Source organism: Haliotis cracherodii, unplaced genomic scaffold (genome assembly GCF_022045235.1).
Source record: "Haliotis cracherodii isolate W230 unplaced genomic scaffold, xgHalCrac1.p SCAF_7, whole genome shotgun sequence".
Classification (NCBI taxonomy): domain Eukaryota; kingdom Metazoa; phylum Mollusca; class Gastropoda; order Lepetellida; family Haliotidae; genus Haliotis; species Haliotis cracherodii.
This window is the reverse complement of record NW_027266330.1, coordinates 32,199,248-32,217,652: the sequence shown is the minus strand read 5'-3', so window position 1 is coordinate 32,217,652 and position 18,405 is coordinate 32,199,248. Positions and strand designations below refer to the sequence as shown.

Genomic DNA, 18,405 nt, shown 5'->3' with positions numbered 1-18,405 from the left:
TGGCTACATGCCGGGCGGTTTGTCCAGCTTGCATTCGTCCAAGGGCTTGGAGTCGCTGATTTCTTGCCAATCTTGGTATGTGGTAGCAATTCAATAACGAATGAATGTTATCCGATCTGGGTGGATTTTTATAGAGCAAGAAATGGGGGAACGCATGTGCATTTCAATTTGCACGGAACTCACGTGCATCGGGTTAGCATGGCCGTTGCCGTGATGTGTTTGGGCGATCAGTTTTATTGTCATCTGCTTTGTTTGTTTATCATCAAATTTCATTTTTCCGAACAAGGTAATGTTACATTTTAGAAACTTTGACAAAAATGACCCATATAGTTACTTGTCATGCAATGTTACGTGTGACGTTTCGTTTGCGGTTCAGTATACTAATAATTCATTACGGTTCATATTCCAATAATTGGAAAATGAAAATAGAGCAGAATTTACCGTATTTTGGCTTAGTTTTACTAATATCTCAATTAGTGAGAAGTTATAATTAAAAACATAATAATACTATGTGTTAACTATCACATAATTTTAAAAAATAAGGATTCAATGCATACACTTTCTTTTAAGGGGACTTAATTTTATTTTCTCTATTTTCACAAAATAAAGTGCATTTTGACCCAAAAACAGTATCTGCCACCAAAACATTTGACCACAACCATCATTTTCTAGTCCGTTGGATTCAAAAACATAAGGGGAAATCTAAGTTTGCTATAGCTGAATGACATAATGGACTTCACCTCTACGATTTTTCATTGAACATTTTTCTTCCTTCATTATTATGAGATCTAACAACCCAAGCCTCAAATGAATAATTGACGTCTAAGGGTTCTTGGCGTTACCATATACTCACCGCCAAAACAAACGCGAAATATAGAGAGCAGTATGTACGTCAAAAAGAGATGTTTCCAACGTGTACCACTCAATGACAAAACTCACAATCAGTTACGAGTTACTACAGCCTGGCTTTATTCTTATAACGACATGCTGCGCGTGATTTCCAAATCCTGCATGAGACAAATGGTGCATCTCTAATCATAGATCTGTGACATTACATGTAATGTATTCATGAGCGTCGGTTCACACAACAAAACAGTAAAAACATAATTAGTCGAAAAAGGCGACTAATCTAGTCGTAAAAGGCATCTAACGGGATCGGGTGGTCAGGCTTGCTGACTTGGATTGTGCATGTCATCGTATCCCAAATGTGTGGATCGATTCTCATGATGTCAATCACTGGATTGTCTGGTCCAGACTCTATTATTTACAGACCGCCGTCAAAAAGCTGGAATATTGCTTAGTGCGGTGCAAAACAAGATACAAACAAACAAATCATGATGAAACGTCACAAGAGGTCAGATTACTTACCGACACAGCACACCTCACAAGGTGGACACATGCGAGCTGCCAAAACTCCAATGGGGTTACAGTTACTCATCCCAACACATGAGATCCCGGGCAAATTACAAGCTGAAATATAAACTTTCTCAAAGGAACAATATCTGTTTCATGCCTATTTCACTGTAACCATCTTATCCATATGTTGTCACTCTCGGTTTAAGTAGGTTTACTCAAAGGCAAAATGTATTGTCACGTGACCTTGTAACTTACAAATCTTTATATGCATTTTTGGATTTGAACTGGAGAATATCTGTTTAGAATAACCCAATGAAAGACTGCCCCACACGTGATGTGACGCCCCTTGCAGGTTCCAGACAGCAACTTTCACAGCCCATATCGTCTTACTCTTGAGCGTGATCGTACCTTCAGAGGTTTTCTTTCTTTGGACATAATTACAACCACAGCAAACATAATCCGGCAGTAAACATAATCTTTGAATGATTCGACCGCCTCCGTTGTCTAGTGGTAGGGCGTCCGCCCGGAGAGTGGAAGGTCTAGGGTTCGATGCCCGGCCGCGTCATACCAAAAGACGTTAAAACATAGTACAGGTTTCATAACAGGTTATTTGCTAATACATAATGCGGCGTTGATCGAGAGAAGGTACATCAGCTTCCACATACAAAGTGTCCACAGGAGAGGTCCTAATAGCTCAAAGACAGAGTCTTAGTGACATATTGTGTCTTAATTTTTCTAGATTGCTCCACCATAGACAACGGAACCATAGTCTAGTGTATAATCTGGTGTATTAACGAACTCTACAAGTGACGGAGGCTTATCTGATACCCCCCTCGGAATTTGAAACGACTTTCAACAAAACGAGAGCCTGCAGGCACTTTGCCTTTGGATATCTGATGAGTGGTAAGAATGCGAGATGACAGTCAAATATGAGGGCCAAGGATTTGGCCTCCTGTACTACCTTGATAGGAGTGCTGTCTAAAAATAACTCCGGATCCTTATGCGGTTTGTATTTACGACAACAATGAATGCAGTTTTGGATGTAGAAAATAATTTGAAGCCATTTTCGTTGGCCCATTTTTTTATTTTGTTAAGACAGACACTGCAAACCTGAAAACGTCGTTTTTCAGTGTATGGTCATTGGACGGAAAGGCGACGTTTTTTGGACGCTTTAAAACCATCGTTTTCCCGTCCAAATGACGTCGTTATTTGACATCAGAATGAACTGGGAGAAACGATGTCATCAAACTCCTCCCTTTCTTGATTGACATTGTCAATCAAGCAACAGCATCTACCGGTATTTCTACTTCTCAGATTTCATTGGTCAGTTCTTGGGTGTTAGGTTACAGGCCAGAGTTTGTACGCGTAGCGCTTGGCGGAAGTACTGAATTCAATCGTTCTGCGCATGCGGATTGTTTAATACCTTGTCCATATTTTCCGTTCTGTGCATGCACGATTTCGCGGATTGTTTCCTTTAATGTCACCACTATTTGAGGGTGATTCATTCTCATGGTCGGAATCGTACAATTCGCTATCATTTACGGCATGTACTTGATTACACGCATTTCATATTAACTAATACAATGATAACGGTAATAATTTCAGGAAAATAATTAGGAAAGTTCAAGGCAAAGGAACGGCTAAATATTGGAAAAGGATTAATACTTTCGCAAGTTATATACTCATTAATTCCGCAAACTAATATCAAACGGAACAAGAATAATTTGCTAGCTTTCATAACATATTTTTGTGGAAGGTGATATTGGTGTATATTGCCAGATATTAAATGCATCTTTTTTCTGATATTGCTTTGAATTGAGGAATCTATGTCCATTGTAGCTGTCTTCCTATTGTGCTCATATTCTTACCACGACAAGAAATGTTGAAATCATCAACAAAAAGTGAACCATCAACGCTATTGTTTGATACTTTGGTGAGGCTATTAACTTTGATAATACAAGTGTGACAGATAGGATGCTGCCTTGAGGGGCGCCATGATCTTGATCGAAATGATCGGGCAGGGTAGAGCCCACTCGTACTTGAAATTGTCTCTTGTTTAATTGCGACATGATCTGAGGTAATCTGCCCCTCAATCCAAATTCATGCAAATCTTTCAAAATACCATATTGCCACATTGTATCATATGCCTTCTCTAGTCGGAAAAGGTTTATACAGCATGTTGTTTGTTGAAATTCTTAAAAACGCACCAAATGGTAAATTTTACTTCATTTTTTCGGAAACACGCGGAATTATGACCGTGTAAATCGCCCATGGTGATTCAGGGCTTCGGGAGCTGATCGTACAAAGTCTGAAGATCTGATTGGCGGATAGTTGAGGAAAGAGAAAGATACAGCGAACTTAATGTAAACACTATGTTCAAAGTAACATGGACAGGGCTCTGGATTATGCCCTGCTTCACCAGGATAGAAGAACCTCCTGTAGCTTTATCACCAGGAGGGGAAAACGAGGGGTAAGAACTGTTCTGACGGATGGCAAATTGATCAGTGTTTTTTAAGTATTTCTAGAGGACAAAAAGCTAACTGTTTAAAATCTTGAATCAAAAGTTGAATTTCATTATAATTCTTATGATTCTGCAATTCAATTGTTTCATGTTTTGTGGTTTTAAAGTGGTGCTTCCATAGAAGAAATGTCACGTGAACGTGAGGAAACTTTTGTTGTAGTATTTGTCTCATGTGGAGACGGAGTTACCTTCATGTCCAGAGGAGCAGAGGAGTTATGGACTTCTACTGGGACCTCTAAAGGAGAGGTGGCCCTTGCTGTTGGCGTTTGTAGCTGATCCTTATGCTGCTTTTGTTTTAATAATTTGATTCATTGATCATTAAATAGTTTTCGGGCAACTATGCCAATTTACACCTTGCCCATAATAAAGGTTTGCAAGGTAGCTAGATATATCATAAAGTATCAAAACTGCCACATGTTTTAATATAAGCGAGAATGGCATTCGGGACGTCATGGCGAACAATATTCCTAGAACATAAAATACCAGACAATGAGAAGTCAATATTGAGAACTGTTATAGACTCCACCATTGCCTTACGCTGATTACCATCAACTGCTTCGCAGCTGTGACTGACCGTTGGACAATTGTGGCAGCGTGCTCTGTCATGAACAATTCCCTTACATGAGTTCAGGGGCTTTTGCTCAGAAATAGCGACCCGTGAAGGTTCCGGGGGAGAATAGGTCTTCAGCAACCCATGCTTGCCGTAAAAGGTATGGTCAGGCTCGCTGACTTAGTTGATGCATGTCATCGATCCCAATTGTGTGGATCGATGCTCATGATGTTAATCACTGGATTGTCTGGTCCAGACTCGATTATTTACAGACCGCCGTCATATAGCTGGAATATTGCTGAGTGCGGCGTTAAACAACAAACCAACCAACCAACCAAATCAGAAAGAGCAACCGTAATGTTATCAAATTCTTACAATTTGAGTAGATTTACGGATTTCTGTTTCTTTTGACATTATACAAGTAGAGAACCGGATCGAAGTTTGTTAACATTTGTAACCTCTCCGCAAATACCAGTGATACCTTTGGAGATTGCAAACGGATTCAATTAGACTGGTTGTTTGTCACATGCTTCAATTACCAAATACGGTGGCCAGTAGTCAGATCGAATGAATGTATTCACGTTAGACGACGCGTTGTCAGTATCTATGTGTCTTTGTTTTGAAACAGGATGTTGGGAAGCCATGGCGAATGGAAAATGATTCAGCACCCCTTTCCCACCCACCATGGGCTGTCAACAAGGATAGTCTTATGCTGCAACGGATCTCAAAGCTGCAAAGACCGAGGATAAAGTGGTGGTATACTCCAGATCATTTATACACAAAAGGTTAGTTATCTACCAAAGCTGGCCCATGACAATCAATTGGAGACATCGGAAATCGGAGGTCAGCATCACCAGATTGGCTCATGAGCCACCTCGTTCTGGGCATAGGGCTCCAAGAAAGTTTATAGAGTGATACATATTTAATAGACATTTGAATACTTTTATCCCTAAATACCGAACGGTTGTGCAAAATAGTGTATGCACAGGGACGCCTCTTTCGACCAGCAGTGGTGTGCTGGGGACAATTTCTAACCCGGGTCCCCACGCGGACTTTTTTCCTGGAGTCAGTGTGCTGTGTGAGTGAGAATGGTTTTACGCCGCTTTCTAGCAATATTCCAGCAATATCACGGCGGGGGACACCAGAAATGGGCTTCACACATTGTACCCATGTCGGGAATCGAACCCGGGTCTTCGGCGTGACGAGCGAACGCTTTAACCACTAGGCGGCACAGCCTGAAAAGTGGTGGGGTATTCCTTCTTTAACTGCGGCATGGTTTCTTAGTGGGCTAGCATCAGTCCGGACTAGTTAAAGCAGAAGAAAGAGACTGTTGCCTCGACGACCGACGCCAGCTTAACGTCGACAGTTTGGGGGAACTTGCTTCGCATGTTTCATATGTCACTATATATCTGATGGTGAAACTTTGCATGAAACTGAAATTCTCTCCTAATTTCTTTTCGAAGCAACGTCTGGTTTCCATGGCAGCTATATGTGGTCTGATTTTTGCCTTTACTCTCCAATGCATCTGACAATTTCATGAATCATGTCGGCATACTCGTGTGCGATAGGATCTTAAAATATGTTCTCAGATGTTGCAGACCGTCTCCATGGTCTAGTGGAGTGAGTGAGTGAGTTGGGTTTAACGCCCCTTTTAACAATATTCCAGTTACATCGCGGCGTGTCAGCTTAATGTGGGAGGAAAGCCCGAAGTGATGCATGTCTCAGACGTTTACCACTTCGGTGAAACCCACGAGCACGTGTATGGTGCTGACAAACCTAGAAACATAATCGGGGCGAACCGGGATTCGAACCCACAATCATAGGTTTCTGGCGTGCCCAAGGGACGCAATTCTGCACAGCGAATCGCGGCGCCTTAGACGACTGGGCCACCCGTGCCCCCTGGTCTAGTGGATAGAGCGTTTGCACGGCTAGTGGAAGGTCGGTGGTTGGATCCCTGGGTTGCGTCACACCATAAGACGCTAAAAGATGATACTTGTGCTCAAGCTGCCATGGCGCTCAAAATGTACGGGATAAAAGGAGGACTGGTCGATTCAGAGTCGATGCACTGTGTCTGAGTGGGGTATCCACGATAATCTGAGACATGGTATTTCAGAGGAATACCGCGCTAGCACAAACGCGCGCGTGCGCGTGTTTTGTTTGTTGTTTAACGCCGCGCTCAGCAATATTCCAGCTATGTGACGGCAGTCTGTAAATAATCGAGTCTGGACCAGACAATCCAGTGATTGATATCATGAGCATCGGTCCACGCAATATGGATACAATGACATGCATCAACCAAGTCAGCGAGCCTGACCACCCGATCCCGTTAGTCGCCTCTTACGATATGCATCGTCGCCTTTTACGGCAAGCCTATGTTGCTGAAGACCTTTTCTACCCCGGATCTTCGCGGGTCTCGTTTGTTCGAGTGTTATGTGTAATATTTGCGACTGTGGTGACTGATATCGAACTTAAGTCCTGAGTTAAAAACAGCTGAGTTTTGGCTGAGTTTGATTCGAGAAATGATTGAACTACTACTAAAATATATCAGTCGCTGTCGTGGCCATATTTGAACAGATGTAGGCGGCAGCGAGTGGGGGTTAGAGTTAGAATGAGTTACAATTTTACATTTTTGCAACCTTATAGCTGATACAATAATAATGAATACATAGAGAATGTGTAAAACCTGTCGACAACGGACGCTGGGGCCTTGAATGTTGTAACCTTGATCGAACAACTTTCAGCAAGAGTCTTATGACGTCCTTTGAAATCTTCGTAGAAAGAGCATGTGCATCAACCAAGTCAACGAGCCTGACCACCCGATCCCGTTAGTCGCCTTTTACGACAAGCATGGGTTTCTGAAGACCTATTCTATCAAGGTGAGTGAGTGAGTTTGGTTTTACGCCGCTTTTAGCAATATTCCAGCAATATCACGGCGGGGGACACCAGAAATGGTATTTTATCAAGGATCTTCACGGGTATGAGAATGGTATTGATGTCGCACCTTCCCATGGCACCAGAAACTGTCAGAGGAGACAAAACATGTAACATGGTGTATTGGTACAAACTGCTGCGGCGTTGCTTCTGGGGGGACCTAGCGACCGAGCTGTTCAGCTAAGTAGAAAGGAAACAATTCTCAATTGAGAGGGGTTTTCTTTATTATTATCGCGGAGTCTGAAACTCATTAGCAATAAAATAAATTGTTTTCAATGCAGGCCTGACACGACCCCAAGACAGCGAGCCTGTCCACCCGATCCCGATCCTGTTAGTATTTTTTGTTTTTAAATATATATAAATAACGAACTGTATTTCTTCGGCTACTTTGATATAGTCGCTCTTTTGTACTGGGTGTTCAGGTCAGTTTTATAACCATGCCTATGTGAATAAAAATTCCTTGATATTTCAGTACACAACGTTTGCAAGAAAAGGACACATCATCTTTGTAAAACAAATTCGTAAAATAGATCATTATTTATTTTTTTTAAAACATCGCGGATGAGGGAACGTCAACTGCAGCCAGCACACTGCGATCGAAGTATGATGTACATAATTATTTTATAAATCTATAAGTAACAATATATGATCGTAGATCTATATGTATTATTGTCACTTTGTTGGTGCAAATATTATTTTTTTTTTTTAAAAAAACGTAAAAAGATGGTCAGCCGCCAGAGTCCTGCACTCTGTGCCGGAACCCGGGATTGAACCGGGGGCCTTTAGATCTTCAGTCTAACGCTCTCCCAACTGAGCTATTCCGGCCGACAAGCATTGAAGGGAGTATTTAGCAAGTCATGAAAGCAACACATACTAACATATACTCGCATTTGATATGTTATGTATCTATTTACACCTAGTTACATTTGCATCGATAAATATGCCAATAATTGTGTTAACACAGGAAATTTAAATACAAAAAGGTTCACAGAGCGACTCGCACAGCGAGAGTCCGGATCTTAATCTGCCTGACCTACGTGAACAAATATCGACGGATGAAGACTTTTTTCCGAATTGATACACATTGGAATTGGATAACGATGCCTTGCTTTGAATAACGAAATAATGAAATACCCACACGAGTCGACGGATACAAATATACGCGGTAACGTCAAGACGCTATTTCTGTCCTCTCTTGTCACCTCGCTGCGTGCGCAACAAAAATGGCGGCTTCTTTGGCGCTAAATTTAAAGTCCACACAGGACGAATTTCGCCCTCGTGGTGTAGAGGAGCTTCTGTGATGCAAACCCGCGTGCATCAAAGCCACGTGTGGCAATCGAATGTTCACCCGGTGAACATGTTATATATACAGATATAGTGGATATCTCTGATATAAAGATGTTGGACTAACGTGGATATTTATATTACTTACTTTAAATAAGCAATGCATTCTGTTTAAAACGTGAAAGAAAGTTTTCTTCGAGCCAAAATATTTGTTTAAAAATAGAATTCATGATGGTTTTTTTTTTTTAATGAATAGGTGACCCAGAAGGTAAAATATCAAAATATTACAAAAATAACAAATAAGATTCGAAAAATAATTTTAATGATGAAGATAAATATGGTTCATATTGACATTACATAAATATATTATTGATAAATAATCACAATAACTAAACGATACACTGTATATAAAACATGAAAGTACAAACACATACAGGAAGCAACCACACAAGGGCTTGAATCCAAATAAAACAATAAAATATAATATATTATCATTTTTAAAGGGGAAGTGTACACACAAAAATTTTGAAGATATATACACTCACTTTTCTCACAGTGAAAGTAGGAAGCGCACAATTAGTGTGAAAATGTTATGCCGTTATGAGGCCTTCATTTTCCTATGAACTTGCCCTTAAAATAAACTGCCTGGCAAAATATAGCAAACTCCCATGTTTGGTGGTGGCTGAAAAATAATAAAAAGAACAAGAAATTGTTATTCGATGGTGATGTATTTCATAGGGGTATCATAGTTGTGTTTTATGAGATAATCAGGAACCCCATGCACAACTGTGAGATCACTGTGTGAGTCGGCCCTGCGTGAAGCACGTGAAATGTGTTTCAGGGCCTTTCCGCACGTGCACATCGCACTTTGCTGATTTAAGTTATGAAATGCATGTCCCGGGGCAAGTATACCATTCGTTTTGGACCAACTCGAGCACATCTATCAATCACCTAAATACTAAAATTACTTGCCCGTGTTGATGGGCCTATTATGAGCAAATATAGCCCTGATCAAGATAATAGTATATTTTTTTTCTATCTGTTCGTTTCGTTGAACGAAGAGCTACAAAATCACAAGTACTGAACAAATACTAGAATGCATAGAGTAACAAACTGTAAAAAAATTGCATAAAACACATTTCGCAGATCATAAACGGATAAGCAATAAGTAGTGATGTAAGTAAATATTTAGTTGTTAATTTCATACCATTCCTGTCATGTCGCCGTGGCAGAAGACAGCATTCGTTGGCCTTCAGTGCGTACTTCGCGGGTTTGAATCCCTCTGACCACAAGCGTTTTTCATGAAATTGTTTTATCATCAAGATGAATTATAGGGGAGAAAAGAAGTTCCTTCTTTGCCAAGTGGTGTTTATCTCACAATTCAGTTAGTTAACCACGGTCAAAGACAAAGAAGCCATGATTTAATTATATGTAGACACATATGTACATATACATCGACTGATCTGACCTTTGAGTTACATGATTAAACAAGTCGGGTAGTTATCAAAGATACCGCCTTCAGTTAAACCCCTCTGTCGCTTAACCCGTCATGGTTCAAGGCAGTGCTACAAAGCCTCTTTAAGATAAATCCAACTGCATCGATTTAAAATAAATATCTCGAGGCTAAACCCTTCAAGGTTCAGATTATCCAAAAGAATTAACTGTTATGAATACTTTTGAACTGTATTGGGTCCCCGAGGCAACGCGTTTGTTTCTTAAGTGACTCGGTTTTTAAAGAGATTTATTCTGGGTACAAAATAGATAAACACAACTGTGTTATTCTCAAGGGTGGATGCAGCTTTATGACAAAAGAGGGGTGTGTTTTTATTTGAAATTGTCGTAAAGAAATCCATGTAAATTGTGTTTGAAGAATTACCAAAAGAGTTCGTTATTAAGTAAAACTTCCGAATATAGAAATGTTTTGTATGTTTCAAAAGCGATCTGGATCACTGGATTGGTCAAGAATTGATTTTAGCGTACACACACACACACACACACACACTTATTGCACCTGATGAAATCCCTTGTGTGTGTATATATATATATATATTGGTTCAATAGTGTGTTACGGAATTCATTATTGTCAAACGTATTTTTGATCGGATGCCAAAATATCTCCCCAAACAAGATGTCTTTGGGTAAAAACAAATGAAATATGGAAATTATCTTTCTTTAACGTCAATCGAAACACGTATTAATGTCGACTATGTTGTTTGAACTTAACAACTACAATGCTTTATATTTCTATCAAATAGCCAGACCGAAACACTGACAACCATGGCATGTGCAAGTATATACCTAGTATTTATGAATAAAATACCACTTGTATTAATAAACTGTCAGACAAAGTGGCTTTGATTGAATCAAATCTGTCATGATTCGCCATTGTACTCTTGTCTGTGGATCCATGTTGAGCTTTAGTTCAGATCAACTCCTTAACATATCTGTGACAGTTTCAATGAACAATTAGACAGAAACAAATACACCAATGTCAGCTCTGAGTCTGTCTCGGTCTCAGTCACTAAACCTTACCTTGTCTCTCCCGCCCACCACTCACTGCATGTAATGATATAGCCCTAAATGAAACGTTCCACAAGTTCAGGAATATCCCCCCTCACTGGGGCTCCTTTTCAGGTTTAAATGAGGTTGCTATCAAAGTTATATATATATTTTCAGAGACTAAGCGTTAGTCTAGTTCTGAGGGTGCCAATCCCCGGTTAGAACTCCGGATGCCGGGCCGCCGGATGCTGCAATGAGTGAGTGAGTGAGTGAGTATGGTTTTACGCCGCTTTTAGCAATATTCCAGCAATATCACGGCGGGGGACACCAGAAATGGGCTTCACACATTGTACCCATGTCGGGAATCGAACCCGGGTCTTCGGCATCACGAGCGAACGCTTTAACCACTAGGCTACCCGACCGCCCCTGCTGCAATGAAGAACACTGTATGCCATGAGACGCCCATCTGATACGTGGATGCCAATATTTCAATACTGAGTTCTATAGTTTTCTAGTTTTTTCTTGCACAGAGTGATAATTATAGAACACATTTAGCTCTAAGCTTATGTCCATGCAGTCTATGTGAAAACCCCCATCTACCTCTACCAGCCGTGTACACTGCTTGACTCACGAGGTCTTTAATAAGATGCGACCCGCGAAGATCCGGTGTAGAATAGCTCTTCAGCAACCCATGCTTGCCATAAAAGGCGACTATGCTTGTCGAAAAAGGCGACGAACGGGATCGGGTGGTCAGGCTCGCAGACTTGGTTGAAGCATGTCATCGTATCCCAATAGCGCGGATCGATGCTCTTGATGTCAATCACTGGTCCAGACTCGATTATTTAGACCGCTGTCATATAGCTGGAATATTGCTGAGTGCGGCGTTAAACAACAGACCAACAAACAAAGAAGATACGAAGACAATAAGTGGGCTGCCGGATGTCTATAGAGAGGAGGGGCCATCTTTTAACGTCTTTTGGTATGACGCGACCGGGGATCGAACCCCGGACCTTCCGCTCTCCGGGCGGGCGCTCTACCACTAGACCATGGAGGCGGTCCCCACATAATGTCCCGCTGCAGTCAAACAAGGCTGGTTCTGTTGGTAGCCAAGCGGTTACAGCGCCGGAACCTTAGCCAAAAGTCTGGGTTCTATATTTCAAAATGTACAATGTGATTGCCGATCCCTGGTACCCTTGCCCAACTCAAGTACTCAAATCGATGAATGAAAACACTGGACTCATACCAATGTATAGAAGTGAAACCCTCATAAAATCTACACATCAAAACGGGAAACTGCTTTGGTCGTCGTGTTTGAGTGAACCAGTTGTGGTATACATATTTTCAAGAACAGCCATCGCTGTATCATTACCTTGCCCATCCACTCGTGTGAGATATAGTAGAAGAAGACAACCTATTTGTGTAACTGCCATTTCGAGGTCGGGCACTCGTCCGCTCCTTAACAAATACAGGTATTGTCTGCTATGATTCTTGTCGTCTTTAAATTATATATAGTTTTACCTGAGGCACCGTATGATCATAATCATGATTGATGACAAATAAATGCAGTATCTTTCATCTCACTCCGGATTTTATACACGTATCTTTCTGCCGAAAGGGGTTTGATGACTGTAGTTTACTGTATATGAAATAGGCATTCGAAATCATTTAATTGTTTAAAAAAAAGTGTGCGTTGTATACACTGTCGTGAACAATTCTATCAATTATTGCCCAAATACCAAGTGTGCCACCCAGTGTGTCATCGACATAGCTGGTCATCTGAAATAAAACCTTGGAAGTTATAGCCTTTGTAGTAAAAGATGTTTTGGTCTCTCTTTTTTTCTTCTCTTTTCTTTTGCCTCTCAATAGTTTTATGATTTTTAAAAAAAGCATATACAACCGATCGGGTTTTTTTATGGAACAAAACGGTACCATCTGAACACAACCAAAATATATAAAACACGATGCAGACTTCCAGTTGTCTGACTCTTGTGGAAGCCTCGGTGGCTGAGTGGGTTAGATCGCTGACTTAAAGTGCTGGCGATAAGGAGCCTCACTTTGGCAACGTGGGTTTGAATCCCGGATGGGACTTAACCCCCCAAAAAACTACGAAAATATGTACTTAACTAGGAAAGTGTAATCCCAAACATATCATTTGTTACAAAATACATTAATCTGATGATTGCAGAACATGTAGACAAACGATCATTCTGAGTTATTTCATTTTGAAATGCCCCGGAAGTAGTTCTGTAGTCGATGACAATGTGTTTACATAGGATAATAACAAGTTTATTACGATCATTATATTTGTGTATTGTACAAAATTTATTGACGTAGCGTCTATACCGGAATTAATCGCAGACACAACTCAAATTTATCACAACAAAATCGGTGAGGTAAATTAAGTTTGCTTTAGCAATTAACATCAAATGTGTTGTCACAACATGGCAGTCACGTGTCAATCACAATTATCTTTGTCACCGTCGTTAGTGGATACCGTGCCAAAACACGCGCGAAGTGACGTGCTGCTGAATAAACACTGTCTAGACATTGGGTTTATTCACCTACAGATATCGCGCGTGTCACGTGATTAGCGGGTTTTAATAATCTGATAACTGACCTGTAAGACATCTACATCTGCCTAGAAAAATATGATAACATGATTTGTGAAAAAAAATACTAGAGCTAAATTGTTGATTTAATAGGAAAACGCTATCACTGATGACACAGTGGTCTAAGGCTATATACGTCATTCGCTGTGTAGTTTTATGTCCCTTTGCCATCCCAGGATCCGCCGGTCATGGGTTCAAAACACTATTTCGCCTTATTATCATTTGGCATGGTCTGTCATTATACAAGCCGCGTCATTTCGGGCGTTAAAGCTGGCAATGCTGCAGGCGAATCCATTCGCCAGGCGCATAGGGCACCACCAAATGAAACTCACAATAACTGTTTAACGAGTAGGCTTTGCCTATCATTTAAGTTGAGTGTGATATGCATTAATGCTCAGCTTGCAAAATATCAAATTTTTCAAAAGTTTATTTACCTCAAAAAGAAAACATCGCGAGGTAAGAAAGTAACGGCCAAATTTCTCGTCACACAACTACTAGAAACAGTCATAGTTGACTTTGGGAACTTCACGTTGAGCAGCATGCAGTCCGATTTTTTCTTTTTAATTCTATGATATTTCACATAAGATGATAACACTAAAACGTGATGATAACACGAAGGGGTACGGACAGACGGCCTGGTGACTATTACATTATGCACAAGGAAGTTCGCCATTAACGGGAGACAACTCTTGCGGCTCTAATAGTCAAACATGTACACTTACAATTGTCATTTCGATGTCACTGCAATTGTTTTTAAATAAACATGAATTTCCAACGTTAACAAACAGAAACAGAAAGTTCAAAATGAAAATTAACATGATACGTTGGTTTTAATAAAATAAACGCACTTAAACATTATATTTTCTAAATCATGAAATATTTATTTGAAGTATTTACTGTTTGATCATTTGAATTCAGGGAATTATTTTGTATTCTTTATGCCACTAACTTAAATTGGTAAATTAATACACTAACATGGACCTGATAGATATCACAACTGCCAAATTGTAATCGATTCTAATATTAAATATGAACAGTTATTTACGACTCATGTCTGTTATACATAGACCAATGGTAATATTATTTATGAGAATTGTTTTTGTGATACACATACAGTATACAGTAAACTACGGTTATAACGAACACAAAGTGACCACTAATTATAGTTCGCATTAACCATTGTTTGTTACAAGCATATACACAGCATATATACACATGGCCGGGGCTAAAATTAAGTTCGTTATATCGGTCAGTTCGTAATAAGCGTGTTCGTTATTAACGTAGTTTACTGTATTTAGAATAGAATAAACAACCTTTCTAGGAGTTAAATCCAATCTGTTTCTCTATCGAAATATAATCTTATTATCTTAATAATTACTTATGAAATAACACTGCGTCATTTTGACATCAAACTGATGTATCGAACTATATGTAAAGTAACGGGCCAAGTAAAGTATACGCCCATGTTTGATGGTGGCTAAAATGAAACAAAAAAGAAATGGTTATTCCATAGTAATGTATTTGATACGGGTATCATAGTTTATGTTTTGGACCTTAAGTCTAAAGTGAGTGAGTATGATTTTACGCCACTTTTAGCAATATTCCAGCAATATCACGGCGGGGGACACCAGAAATGGGCTTCACACATTACCCATGTCGGGAATCGAACCCGGTTTTTCGGCGTGACGAGCGAACGCTTTAACCACAAGGTTACCCGACCGCCCCTTAAGTCTAGAGTGTTTCGGCGACTGTTTCAGCCTAGTAATGTGTTTTATCCCTGTGTGTTTGCACGTATGTATTTATGTATGAATGAATCAAAACGTTTTGTCATTTAAATATGGCATCTGTTCCCCAATGGAATGTTTCCTGCAATAAGTGTTATCTTATTTAATCTTATATATTGTTTGTAGTGTGTGGGTCATATCCAGTTTCCAATTGTATATTTCTTTGGCCGGCAGTTTCATGTACTTTCATGTACCGTGAAAGGCGACTTGGCTTGTCGTAAGTGGCGACTAACGGGATCGGGTGGTCAGGCTCGATGACTTGGTCTATGCATGTCATCGATCCCAGTTGAGTGAGTGAGTGAGTTTGGTTTTACGCCGCTTTTAGCAATATTCCAGCAATATCACGGCGGGGGACACCAGAAATGGGCTTCACACATTGTACCCATGTCGGGATTCGAACTCGGGTCTTCGGCGTGACGAGCGAACGCTTTAACCACTAGGCTACCCGACCGCCCCCGATCCCAATTGCGTGATCGATGCTCAATATATCAATCACTGGATTGCCTGGTCCAGATTCGATTATTTACAGAGCACCGTCATATAGCTGGAATATTGCTGAGTGCGGCGTTAAACAACAAACCAACCAACTTGCTGTGGCGGTTAAGCTGAAAAAGCGGACACTCAAGGTATATGTTTAAGCATACCTTTGGAACATAATTACCCAAGTCCCATGCATAGTTTGCCCTAAACGCGCGATCAGGGTCCGTCTTTATTTGATGCGGTATGGTTTACATAGTACAGGTTTGCTTTCTTAACCATCTCACCCCGAGAGCCGATAGCCATACGCATAGCGTATACGTGATATCTGAATCACACTCTGCGGGGTCTGTTTGTGGACACTATGATCGATCCCATAGCAGGACATTTTAATTAAACTGCGGAATGCTGTGAAAGAGTATGTTTTATTCACCACACGTTTTTCGGGTCTATATAACTCAATCTCCATGCAGGGCACATTCCATAACATACGTAGTGACTAGGGTTGGAACGGAGACATCGCGATGTGCCGAGCTTCACGATAACGATATCAACGTTGCCGTTACAGCATAAAGTCGATGAAGGTACATCCAATATCTAGATATACACATTTCTGAAATGTTTTCAGCATTTAGTACAATATCAGTTGTACGTTCATTCTCTTTCACGTAAAATATCGTTGAAACCCTTTCGTAAATTAATTAAAGAAAAAATATTTTTCATGGCTGCAATGAATAATATACTAAAATCGAAATATTAATGAATGATCGAGGTTAATATCTGGCTGTTGAAGAAAAGATAACATTGTTTCAGAAACAAAATCCTTTTTGGACAATGCTTTGTGAATAGTTTGATAAAACATAAATTTAAACTTTTAATAATTCAGGTGGAGTGCACTTGTTAGACATACTTGTAACTATAGAGCCAATCTAATTTCACACAATCTGTGAAATGAATATGTTTAAAACATATAGGGGCAATGTGGATTACCTGATTACGTTAATAATTGTGTACAGTATTTAAAACATTCAGGCACCTCGTTCTTCAAACATCTTACCTGTAGAAGCAAGCAACCGATATGGTGCATCCTTTACAGAAGAAGAAGAAAAGAAAAAATATATTTCATTAACGTATCATGTGTTTCACCACTTAAAATACACAATTAAAACAAGAAAATATAACACCCGGTCTGTATAGCTGTGAGACACGATCAACCAATAACAACTTACAACAACAATAGCCTCCAACAACAATAGCCTACAAAAAAATAGCCTCCAACAACAATAGCCTACAACAACAATAGCCTCCAACAAATATATATATAAATATATATATTAAGTAGCTACACTTAATTTTTAATTCGGCTCATAAACAATTTGAAGGTGAATGCACTACAATTTTGTATACCATTACTGACTGTACTGCCGAGGTACAAGATTAGAATTACCTTGTTATATATTTCCAAGAAAATTGTGATTTGTGTTGGCTGTTTAACGCCGCACACGGCAATATTAAATAATATATAATCGAGATCATGAGCTTCGATCTATGCAAATGGAATACGATGAGCCTGACCCGATCCCGTTACATCGCATTCGTCGCCTCTTACGACAAGCATAGGTTGCTGAAGACCAATTATAACCCGGATCTTCACGGGGTGTCATATGCGAAGAACATCCCATACATTGCAATACGATCTTAAGAATATATGACTGACGTGCACCATTCAACGTGTGGGTTAATATATTCAATCTGAACATGTACAACCCATGCATGTATACTCCAATAACATCTTAAGAATATATCCCTGGGGGGCCTCCTCCACTATGTCGCTTATAACTACTTACTTACTATGTCGCTTATGTATAAAATTATAAGCGCACATAAATGAGTAATTTTATTGAGAAGACTTTCATCAAGAATTGTAAACAGATCGGCTTCGTCCGATCCTTGCTATTACCCTGCATGTTATCATTTTATAAACATGTATTATTTCCAGGTAACTGTAGTCTGTGGCCCTGTCACGGGAGGATGTATGGGCGTGGCGGCAGAGGTGGCGTGTGAGGGTATGAAGTATTGCCTACTCCGTCGTTGGCCTCAGTGACATTATTCTTTAATGAAAAACGTCAAACAATAAAACGTCGTATCCCATCGTAAGTGAACTGCGTCGGTAATGAAGTAAGGATAGGAAATATGGATGAACAACTTCTTTATTACAAATTTGCATCAGGAATGTTTCAGCCATGTAGTGCTGAGCTGGTATAGGGCGTACACACTAGGACACACATGATTTAGTTTTCTTTTTACGGGCCCGCCGCCCCTACTGAAAAGCTTTGTTTTTGTTTCGGTTGTTGTTGAACGCCGCACTCGGCAATATTCCAGCTATATGATGGC

The 18,405-nt window shown here is 40.1% G+C and overlaps 1 non-coding gene across 1 annotated transcript; it reads right to left on the bottom strand.

Annotated features, from left to right (window-relative positions):
- Positions 1-8,110: 8,110 nt before the first annotated feature.
- Positions 8,111-8,183, bottom strand: Trnaf-gaa (transfer RNA phenylalanine (anticodon GAA)). The gene has a single exon. It is a non-coding gene; the product is annotated as a tRNA-Phe (tRNA).
- Between the last annotated feature and the right edge of the window lie 10,222 nt (positions 8,184-18,405).